We start from the raw sequence: 12,099 nt of genomic DNA, 5'->3' as shown, positions 1-12,099 counted from the left end.
CCCTCAGTATTAAGTAAGTCAATAATAATTAATGGTAGTATTTCTTGTTGCTAAATTATATACAATTGGCAAAAGGCTAGCAAGAGATTCAAAAAGTGTTCCGTGTGAGATCTCTTTGTTCCTTCTATGAGCATGGATAGGCAAACATAAATCAGAGCTCTTACTTCTGCTACAGTAACTTCTGCTTGTTTTAACAGGCACTTGGCATGCACAGAACTGAAATTCTTGCCAAGAATCACAGTGTGCAGCAACTCTGAGCAAGGCCTGTTGAAAACCCACTGTTGCTACTTAAGTTGTACGCAGCAACCCACTAGGATCAGCTTTCCAGATACAAAACATTAACTGTGTATTCAGCATCATAACCAGTATTTTTAAAAGTCTGTTTCTAGCTCTACAACAATCATACTAACTCCATAAAGAAGCTTTTGGAAATATCCTTAGCAGAACAGAAGATTCTTTCACCTATTGTATTTTACTAAGGACCACGACTAAGGTGCAAAACAAATGCCAGAACCCCTGCATGTTAAGGCAAATAACCCCCATCTCAATGCTGCATTGAAAGATTTAAAAAAAGGAGGGGGAGGTTATTATGCCTTAGGGGGGAAAATGTCATTCATCTTTAATTCGGTGATCAGCATAACCCTGTGTAGGTGGGGAGAAAACATGGTTAAGAATCTAATCTCATTCATACGAAGCTAACATTTGAGTCAATACATTGTCTGTATTTTTTTCTTGAATCCTAATCATATAGCTCCTGTCAAGACTTCCAGAGTCTGTTAATTCCAACCTTTCATTACCCTTTGGATGAGGTAGGAAGAGAGCCTCTCGGTGTTTAACTCAAATTTCCAAGAATGTCCATGCTTTCCTGAAACAGATCCAGACCAATGATTTTGAGATACCATTCAGGTATTTATTCACTAGAAAAAAACAGTATAGCCTCATATCATCCAAAATGTAGTGCAGGTTTAAAGTTTTTATTCTGGAAGGACAGATACAACCCATCATATTCGGATCAATTTACTAATGCTTTTCTAGACTTCCTCCAGAATTTATGCATCTACATAGGATTAAGTTCTTCAGAATTGGATTCAATACTCCATATTAGACTGAACATGACCTTCTGTAATTGTGGTATAATGACATCCTCTTGATTGGTCATCTAGAGGGATTGAATTTGGGAATCTCTCCATCTGACAATATAATTCTCTACTGTGTTAGCTAAGGACCACATATATTAACACAGAGGCAGCAGCAGACTTCTCTTCGTATGTGGCCAGCCAGCAGATCGGGACAAAGAAGGACCCACATTGGATTAATAGTTTTTAAATATAAAAATTTCCACTGTCTTATTTATAGTGCTCCTTATGATATATATTAGGGTCATATTTTTTGGATTCCTTGAGGTGAATAATTATTCAAATCATCTAGTTACTGCTTACTTTTATCTTCAAGTTTTTTAATGGTTGGTCCCGTCCAGATCTTAATTTAATGATAGGTTGCTTTATAATTCTCATGCCAAAATAAATCACTTATTTATCTGTGGAAAATTAAAGCAGTGCTTGGTTTTTATCCCTTTAATCCAGGAAGGACTAATAAGTGAGTAATTCCAGGAATGATACTTAACAACCCAGTAAGGTTCTTGGAATTACTCACTTATTAACACTACTTAGATTTGAGGGATAGAAACAAAGATTGAAACATAAGCGCCGTTGAAGTCAGTAGCAAAAATTGTATTGTAGGATTTCACCCAGAGTCTCCTTAAAACTTGACTCAATCAGCACTTGGATAATTATAACCCACTGCCTGGAAACCTACAAGAAAACTCTAAGGAAAACTCTCTCTCTCTAGTCTGGTAGACTTATTTGAAAAAGTCAATAATATAGTACATATGGGCAAGTATTGTGCTTTTCCCCCCTGTATCAATATGTCCAATGCCTGTGACATTAGTAAATATTACCAATCTATAAGCAAAGCTAGTCTTAAAATCATTAGTTAACAAAACTGACCAAGTCTGACCACTGAGGTATCTTACTAATATGTATCACTCTTGTAATTATGATGATATGCCATTATGCATTTTTAACAGATTCCACATAAATGCTGTCAATGTAAAGATCAAGCTTCTTTTTATCAGATGCATTCTTCACTTTGGTAGACTTGTTTAACTCCTAAAACAAAGAGATTATTTATAAATAGATAACATGATTATCTAATGTATTTTAAAATCATACTTGTCGGCAGTCAAACCATATATCTTCAACCTAGTCCACCAGTCTATCATTTATGAGAGTACTATACGTGTCTCTTGACTGAAGGTAGAGGGAGAGGAAGAATTTCCTGGTTCACACCATTTTCCCTTGTTAGAGATGAAGCTCACATGAGTTAATCCCCAAACCTTTGTTACAACAACTGATCCTGGGGAAAGATTAAGAGATTAAAAATTCTCTGCGTCCAACTTCCATGCACGTGTGCACACACAAGTGAACAAGTACTATACTATATCAAACATATACACATTTTCTTCACTACTTACTGTACAGGTAAGTCACTATTCAGAGTATTTATTGCATATGTTACACATGATGGAATGCATAGTTGTTCTTAAATTCTGTCCATTTTCTCTCTCTCTCTCTTAAGGGGCTGTCACTGGTGTACAATGACCCCTTCTGGAAATGAAGCTTTGCTAACACTGTGAATGGGCACAACAGGCCTCTGGGTGGGTCACATGAACTTTTTCTCCTCCCTTGCTTTTAATTTTCTCCCTGCAGTGAGATACTGCTGGCAGCTATCGTTTCTGTAGTACACACTCTCAAAATATACATCTCTCAGCTACCACCTCCGGGGGGTATTTGTACCGGAAAGAAATAGTTCAGTTTACATGATGTTCTCTATATTTGTCTGCAATTTAGCTCTTAATGCTGTTATCAAATAAAATATCTGGTATTGCTTAATACATCTGTAGATTAGTACTGGTACTATGGAAATATTAACTCATTAGATATGGCTCTATTTAAGGATTTTATAACTAAAATAATCTTCTGCAATGACCTTTTAAAAAAAATGTAAATAGCATTTCCACAATATAAGGATATAAACAGAAGGGTTTGAAATCAGTCAATACATTGCAAATATATAAATAAATGATTCCGATATGACAGCTGTAGAAAGGTTTAATTAAAGTGATTTCACTGGGTTCAATACTTTGTTCCTATAATTAACACTAACCAGTATGTTTTTTTTTCTAAAGAGAAGTTCTGAGATTACTTCCTATTTTACTTTAATTATGTGCTCACTTCAATAAAGTGTCATGTCTACTACTCATGATTTAAATGCTGTACAGTATATATGTAGAAGCAATGTGGAGAAATCTTTTTCACCTAAACAAAGTTTCAGAAGCTAATCTACAAAAGCCCTACTGACTCTAAATGTAGGAAATATATGCCATTTATTAAGGGCTTACACCAAAACTTATGCTGTTGTTTCCCTTTTCTGTAAGTATCTCTCATCTTCCCAATGAGCAAGGACATGTTTTGAGACCATCCAAATTAAGGACTACTTTACTTTGAAGTATCACTCCCTACCCCCACCTCTAACACCTCCCTTTTGACATCTGTACAGAATCCACATCTATCACTGCTGGAAGAGAAATGGAATACCATCTACTGAGCAAGAGTCAATGATGCGCTATACATTGCTGAATAGATTCCTCCCTTCCCCTCTAGTTTTGTGCTTTAGCTAGCTGACTTGACTCATTTCTTTAAAAAATGTTTCCCACCCCACCCCTCCTCATTAACACTGTACTACATGTCACTGGGTAATACAATTAGATGCCTACTTCCGAGGAGGTTATACTTCTCATATTTGGAAGAGGAATAGTCTCCCCTTTTCACTCTACCTTTCCCTCCCTGCCCCTCAGAATACAAGCAAATCTTTGGATTTGGATGGTCTCTTGGTACAAAAGGGATCTTCAGAAGAGGATTTTCCTTCACTATAAATACAGGATTCACAGAACCGGATCGGCAAGGCTAAAGGAAGAATATTCTGCTGCTACCTTCTACCATGAAGGCAAAGCAGTGAATTTCAATAAATGTACTTTCTTTTTTGAATATTTCATAGAAAATAGAGTTGAATGAATGGCATTCACACACCAATCTAGTGATGACAGAAGGGATTGTACATAAAGAATGCACTGCTCTTTTTCACTTTGTAGTATAGAATCATAGAAATGTAGGACTAGAAGTGAGCTATTGTTAAAACCAAAATCTAGTACAGCCTCCTCTGGTTGCTTTCTGCACCTTCTCAAATAATAGGGAAAAAAAAGAAAAAAGTCTCCAATGCATTTCAATAATATGTTGGATAGTCTGTGCCCTGCTGTATTATTTTCCCACCAGATGCTGGGTAGTTGAAGTTCCCCATCACCACCAAGTCCTCTGCGCTAGCTGATTTTGTTAATTGTTAAAAAAAAAAAAAGCAGCCTCATCCACCACATCTTCCTGTTTAGGTTGTCTACAGTAGACCCCCTACCATGACATCACCCTTGTTTTTTACCCCTTTTTTCATTACCCAGATAATTTCTTGTAACAAATTCCCTTTTTCCCACTTTTGTGTCCAGGGTTATGGACTAGACAACATACTGTTTATTCTACACCTCTTAATTGCCAAGAACCTGATATTGCAAGGTGGTTTGGCAGCATTGTTAGACCAGTTCTACCATGCAGTGCTGGAAATTAAGTGAAGAAAAGAGACATTCTCCACTGCCATTGCACTTTGCACTCACTTTCTGACTAGGTAAATGACTACACAAAGTGCATGTAAAACTCTGTCATGCTGATTTATTAGCATTTTATACTACTTTGAACAAGTACAAATGACCATGCAGATACAAAGCAAGAGAAAATGTGAAGGATGTGAAGGAGCTTCCCAAACCTGAGCCATTCTTTTTAGGTGACAAAGCTGAGGAACTGTCCCAGATTGAGGTGTAATTAGAGCAGGTATTGGAACAAATTGATAAATTAAACAGTGATAAGTCAACAGGTCCAGATAGTATTAACCGAAGAGTTGTGAAGGAACTCAAATGTGAAATTTCAGGACCATTAACTGTAGTCTGTAACCTATCATTTAAATCAGCTTCTGTACTAAATGACTGGAGGATAGCTAATGTGATGTCAGATTTTTAAAGGGGCTCCAGAGGTGATCCCAGCAATTACGGGCCAGTAAGCCTTACTTCAGTACTGGGCAAACTGGTTGAAACTATAGTAAAGAACAAAATTGTCAGAAATATAGATGAACATAATTTGTTGGGGAAGAGTCAACATGTTTTTTGTAAAGGGAAATCATGCCCCACCAATCTACTAAAATTATTTGAGGGGGTCAAGGAGGATCCAGTGGATATAGTGTACTTAGATTTTCAGAAAGCCTTTGACAAGTCTGTCACCATGACGCTCTGTACCTTGGGGGAAACACCCTACACCCCCATGTTCATCTTTATAAAATAATTGTGTGGTATCCAATGATTGTGGTGTCATGTTGGGTGTCTTCAGAAGGCTCATGATGCACTGAACATGGTTGTTATAGTGATGTCATAGTAATTGTTACAGTAATGTTATATTAATGTTATAGGTTATATTTTTATGTATGTAGTTATGAACCTGAAAAATGTAACCTCATGTCTTAAAACAAGCCCAGGCAAAAACTCTCCAAGAGCAGAGAGGCAGTTCACACCTCATCAGGGCAAGTATGGGACAAACCCAGCCCATCCTCACAGGAACAAAAGACGCTGGCCTAGGCAGAAACAAAAAAATCTGTTTGACTCTCGAGGGAGTCACCCCCCTTCCTTCGGTCAGTTTGGAACTGCAATGAAGTAATGCTCACCTGACTCTCAAGGACGGGATGGGGCAAAGCCAGGAGAGAAGAAAGGACAAGACAAAAGGGAGAGTCATTTGCCATGCTTTCTCTTTCTTCCACCTACATCTACAGACACCACACGAAGCTACTGAAGCACTGATCAAAGGGGAGAGCCTGGCTGAAGACCAACAAGCAAGCCTGTGGTGAGAAGTATCTAAGTTTATAAGGGCACTGAAAGTGTTAAGATCAGCTTAGAATGTGTTTTGCTTTTACTTCATTTGACCAAATCTGACTTGTTATATTTTGACTTATAATCATTTAAAATCTATCTTTATAGTTTAAAAAAATTGTTTGTTTATTCTATCTGAAGCAGCGTATTTGGTTTGAAATGTGTCAGAGGCTCCCCTTGGGATAACAATCCTGGTACATATCAATTTCTTTATTAAATTGACAAATCATATAAGCTTGCAGCATCCAGCAGGCATAACTGGACACTGCAAGACGGAGGTTCCTAGGGTTGTGTCTGGGACTGGAGATATGGGCTAGTGTCATTCAGTTGCAAGCAGCTGGGAACAGCTTACATGCCAAAGTAATGCACATTGGAAAACACAATCCAAACTATACATATAAAACAACGGGGTCTAAATTAGCTGTTACCACTCAAGAAAGAGATCTTTGCGTCATTGTGGATAGTTCTCTGAAAACATCCACTCAGTGTGGAGTGGCAGTCAAAAAAGTAAACAGAATGTTGGGAATCATTAAGAAAGGGATAGAAAATAAGACAGAAAATATCATAGTGCCTCTATATAAATCCATGGTATGCCCACATCTTGAATACTGTGTGCAGATGTGGTCGCTCAATTTAAAAAAAAATATTGGAATTGGAAAGGGTTCAGAAAAGGGAAACAAAAATGATTAGGTCATATGGAACATCCTCCATATGAGAAGAGGTTAATAAGACTGGGACTTATCAGCTTGGAAAAGAGACTACTAAGGGGGAATATGATAGAGATCTACAAAATCATGACTGGAGAAAGTAAATAAGAAAACGTTATTTACTCCTTCTCATAACACAAGAATTAGGGGACACCAAATGAAATTAATAGGCAGCAGGTTTAAAAATAGCATGGAACTCCTTGCCAGAGGATGTTGTGAAGGACAAGACTAGAACAGGGTTCAAAAAAGAACTAGATAAATTCATGGAGGATAGGTCCATCAATGGCTCTTAGCCAGGATGGGCAAGGATGATGTCCCTAGCCTTTCTTTGCCAGAAGCTGGGAATGGGTGACAGGGGATGGATCATTTGATGATTACCTGTTCTGTTCATTCCCTCTGAAGCACCTGGCATTGGCCACTATCGGAACACAGGATACTGGGCTAGATGGACCTTTGGTCTGACCAGTGATGAGCTGGAGCCAGTTCCCACAGGTTCCCAAGAACCGGTTGCTAAAATTAGACCTCCGTGGAGAACTTGTTAAAGGGCCAGGGAGTGCTAAAATTAGACCTCCGTGGAGAACTTGTTAAAGGGCCAGGGGGTGGGCAACGAACTCCGGTCCACGGGCCGGACCATCCTGTTGCTCCCAGGATTCCCAGCTGGGGAGGCTGAGGCTCCCCCGGCCCTTCCCCCACTTCCCCCCAGCTGCAGTGTGGCCAGCCACCGGCACCAGCTGGGCAGCTCAGCTGAGCTCCGGAGTCGTCCTGCTGCTTTGAGCTGCCGGCAAGGTAAGGGGGGAGGGGGCTGCAAGCTCTAGGGCTGCCGGGGGGGGGGGGGGGGTGGGCAAGTGGGGCAATTTACCCCAGGCCCTGCAGGGGCCCCTAGCCCCATGAGTATGTCTCCCCCTGCCCCGACCCCTCCCCTGCTCCCCCCCTTAAATCAGAACTTTTTATAGGGAACCGGTTGTTAAGATTTTAGCAGCTCATCACTGGGTCTGACCCAGTATGTCCATTCTTATGTTCTTAAAACCTTGCTTGCAGTATGTAAGGCAGACATTTTTCTTCAAATCTTTTCATTCATTTTGGAACCAGCTCTCATCTACTGCTGCAGGTTCTGTATGTAATTCACTTACAATACTCCAGGGAAAACAAATGCTGAGGACATTAATCAGAACAACTGACTGATTATCTGAAAAGGAGGAAGCAGATCAGGAACTGGTATGTCTGTGTATTTTGTTCTAAAGATCTGTTTTTATCTGTTCTTTTCCATATGGTCCTGCTTCAGTTCATAGACCCAAGTTCCTCATGGCTTATTCAAGTGAAAGGACTTAAATGAAGTACCTATAACGCCACAAGAACTTACCTGAAACTGAAATAAATGGAAATCTTTCCATGGAGTTATGAGATCTGGTTCAAGCTTTAAATAATGCCACTGAAACTTGGATGTAATTTGCAATGCTTGGTGCACCAGAGGCAGTTATATTTCAGTAGTGCCCTAGGAATGCCGCATCTGAAGTGCTTTTGTGCCATTTGGGATGAAAGCTGTTACTCACAAGTAAAATATTACTATAATAAGCCTATCTTAAAAATGTATGCTATTTTTAAACCCTTTGGACTATTTCTAACTAAATTAACAAAGGAAAGAGAAGAAAATTACACAGGAAATATGAGGAACAAAAGGAAATGGAATGAAGGGAAGGACGAAGTGGTAGTTAGAAATAAATAAACGATATTTGTTTCAAATGAATGCCGTCTATTTTCATGTATCCAGTGAGTCAAGCACAGAAAGTATTCTTAGCTAGACATGAAATAGGGAACATGCAAAGACATGCAAAGTTCATGCCTATTAAACATTACACTTTGTGCACTATTCCATTTTGCAAGTTGTCTGCATGATCCTGACATCATCCATGCAGGATCCTTGCTCTTATTCCAGTAGATGTTAAAATATGAGTGTATACATTATAAATTATTTTAGTATACGAAGGGAAAAAAAGTCACAAAAGTCAAGTACAGATGCCTGACATATGTATGACCCTTGAACATATACATGGATAAAGTATAACACTGCTCACCAGTGATTTAATGGTCTAACTAAATGTTAGAGAGAAAAAGTGTGGTTTACATACAACACACACACACACTAATGCTTTTCTGTGTTGCAACTTATCCATTTCAAATTATTCAATTCACAGACAAGAAACCTTTCTCCTTTTGCACCCACTCCCCTGCCAAATCAATCCCACGATGATATATTATAGCCAACTGTCAAATACGGTGAGCCTTAGTACTCCAATGGTTAACCTGAGTGCAGCATTCCTTTGAGAGAATAAACGGAATAAAGTTCTGGAAGCTAGAGGTAATATTTCAGCCTCAGATTTTATTACACACAGTTTCTTTGCTAAGCATAGTGTCTCCCACAGAACTAGAGAAAATTACTATCTCCTGTTCTCAAAGGCTGGAATCCTTCATCACTCTGATAATCCCTCAGTAAGACACAGAAAATCACTTCCAACATCTCCATAATACCTTTAATTTTTCATGTTGAATGTCTTTTTTTATTGCTCATATAAGAAAGGTGCCAAGATCTCAGTTATTACTTATTAGCCCATACCAGTTTATTACTATGTTTAAAATACTGTGCTCCAACTCTCCAACTATGTGCAATATACACAATTATATAGCAACTATCTCTTTTTTTTTTTCTTTCCAAGAAGTGAGAGGAGAGAGCTGGAAGAGGTTTGTGCCAGATGATCTCATGCATCTAAATGTGGGCATTTGCACCTACCTAGCCTTGGCAGAACCATATACAAGGTGATTTACAGCTCCTCCCCTCCAAAATTAGTGATATCAAGACATGTATTAGCATACTATTCTATTCTGAGGCACTTTATTTTCCCTTCCTTGAAAGCAAACAGGATTCGCGTCATAGCTAAGAGGGAATATAGCTTCTTCCAAAACTGCATCACCACACTTCCTGGTCATAACATTATCACTCCACCTGAAGCATCATCTCTGCCAGGTCCCATCCAGATTCTGATATTCTCATTCTTACTCCCCATTAAAAGAAATAGAAATACTCAACAGAGTAAGGTACAAGGCAACATGATTAAGAGATCAGAATCTGAACCTCAGTTATGGACACCGCTGTTGTTCTACAATACAGATGTTCTAATGCTACATAACAGTCTAGCAAATAGCATCATGTGCTATTAAAATACCTATATATGCATGTACATATGTGCATCAAAATCATATGGTACTGAAAATCTGTTCGGTACTTTATCCACAAACAAATGCACAGAAGCCCTCAACCATCTAGCACAACCACTATAAAACATTTCCCCATTTTTTAATGAGCTCCTAGAGTATCTCAGACAGTGTCACTGTAAGGTTCTCTTCTAATTTGCAGAAATAAAACCCTCTAACCAACTCCCCTTCCCACACTATAACCTTTTACTGGGTACTTTGTCATCATGAACTACAGAAAAATCACCCACAATCTGGCTGTCATGCCTTCCTATTGCTTCAAGAAGATACGTTAGCAGAAGTGTTTGGTGCATTTGCTAGAGTTTCGTAGCTAGGCAGCAGTCTGGCCTCTATTGCTGCTCTCCCTTGTGCCAAAGAACAGTCCTCATTTTAGACTCTAATTGAACACATCTCATCCACTGTCACCACCCTCCCAATTATTTTAACGTGCGAGTCGGAATATATGCTGAAGCTGAAAGTTATAGATATTCACCAAACAATATTAAACTTCACTGCTCAAAATTAGGCACCAAACTCTATCTGTGTATAGCTAAAGTGGCCTGAATTTCAGATATGCTGAGCACCCACAGCACCAATGGACACTTTAGGTCCCTAAATATGGATTTTTCTGCCTGTTTATGAACATTAAGGCCAAAAAGGACCATCATGATCATCTAATTTGACCTCCTCCACGTTACATGCCACAAAACCTCACCCACCCATTCTTGTAATAGACCCATAACCTCTCACTGAGTTACTGAAGTCATTAAATCACAATTTAAAAACTTCAATATATAGAGAATCCACCATTTACACTTGTTTAAACCTGCAAGTGACCTGTGCCTCACGTTGCAGAGGAAGGCAAAAATACCCCAAGGTCTCTGCCAATCTGACCCGGGGAAAATTCCTTCCCGACCCCAAATATGGTGATTAGTTAGACCCTGAGCATGTGGGCAAGACCCACTGGCCATAGTCCTGGGAAACAATTTGCTGTACTAACTCAGAGCCCTCCCCCATCTAATGTCCCACCTCTGACTGTTGGGAATATTTGCTACTAGCAGTCCCAGATGGGACACATGCCATTATAGGCAGTCCTGTCATACCATGCCCTCTATAAACTTATCAAGTTCAGTCTTGAAGCAAGGTAGACTTTTGCCCCCACTGTTTTCTCTGGAACTTCAATCCTTTGATGGTTAGAAACCATCATCTAATTTCAAGCCTAAACTTGCTGATGGCTGGTTTATATCCATTTGTTCTTGTGTCCACATCGGCACTTAATTTAAATAACTCCTCTCCCTCCCTGGTATTTATCCCCCTAATGTATTTATAGAGAACAATCTTATCTCCCCTCAGCCTTCGTTTGTTTAGGCTAAACAAGTCAAGCTATTTGACTCTCATCTCATAAGGTAGATTTTCCATTCCTCTCATCATCCTAATATTCCTTCTCTGCACCTGTTCCAGTTTGAATCCATCTTTCAAACATGGGAGACCAGAATTGCACACAGTATTCCAGATGAGGTCTCATTGGTGCCTTGTATTATGACTAACACTTCCCTATCTCTACTGGAAATACCTTGCTTGATGCATTTTAGGATTGCATTAGCTTTTTTCACAACCATATCATGCTGGCGGGTCATAGTCATCATGTGATCAACCAATACACCCAAGTCTTTCTCCTCCGCTGTGACTTCCAACTGATAAGTCCACAGCTTATAGCAAAAAAATCTTGTTGTTAGGCCCTAACATCCAAGTTTCAACATTTTGGCCATTGTCATTTTAAGAACTAGAACCTCTATCACTGTATGCTTCTGTGACGGGGCGGGATAGCCCCACACTGGGACAGCGGGGGTTAACCCTGCTTTGATAGCAGAGGAAGCCACGCCCAGGAAGCTCTGCTGGGCATGCTCCAACTGGCAGACCGATATAAAAGCCTGCAGGTCTGCTTAGTTGGGGCTGACCACCGGGGGAGAAGGATGTAGACCGTCAGCTCTTGCAGAAGGAGAGCCAGTGCGCCTGGACCGGGGCGTCAGCCGAGCAGAGGCCGTACCGGAGACCCTGGGGGGGGGGCGCCTG

General features: G+C 39.7%; 1 protein-coding gene and 1 long non-coding RNA gene across 18 annotated transcripts in view; one reads left to right on the top strand and one right to left on the bottom strand.

Moving 5' to 3' along the window:
* Positions 1–12,099, bottom strand: part of ROBO2 (roundabout guidance receptor 2) — a 620,357-nt gene that overhangs the window by 312,356 nt on the left and 295,902 nt on the right. The window lies entirely within an intron of this gene.
* LOC120400688 overlaps positions 5,776–12,099 on the top strand; it is a 30,311-nt gene continuing 23,987 nt past the window's right edge. The window contains exons 1-2 of the long non-coding RNA XR_005595977.1: positions 5,776–6,047; positions 7,870–7,995. This is a non-coding gene — a long non-coding RNA (uncharacterized LOC120400688). The remainder of the gene's footprint in view (positions 6,048–7,869; positions 7,996–12,099) is intronic.

This window comes from Mauremys reevesii, linkage group 1, assembly GCF_016161935.1.
Source record: "Mauremys reevesii isolate NIE-2019 linkage group 1, ASM1616193v1, whole genome shotgun sequence".
Taxonomy (NCBI): Eukaryota; Metazoa; Chordata; order Testudines; family Geoemydidae; genus Mauremys; species Mauremys reevesii.
This window is presented reverse-complemented; position numbering and strand designations above follow the sequence as displayed.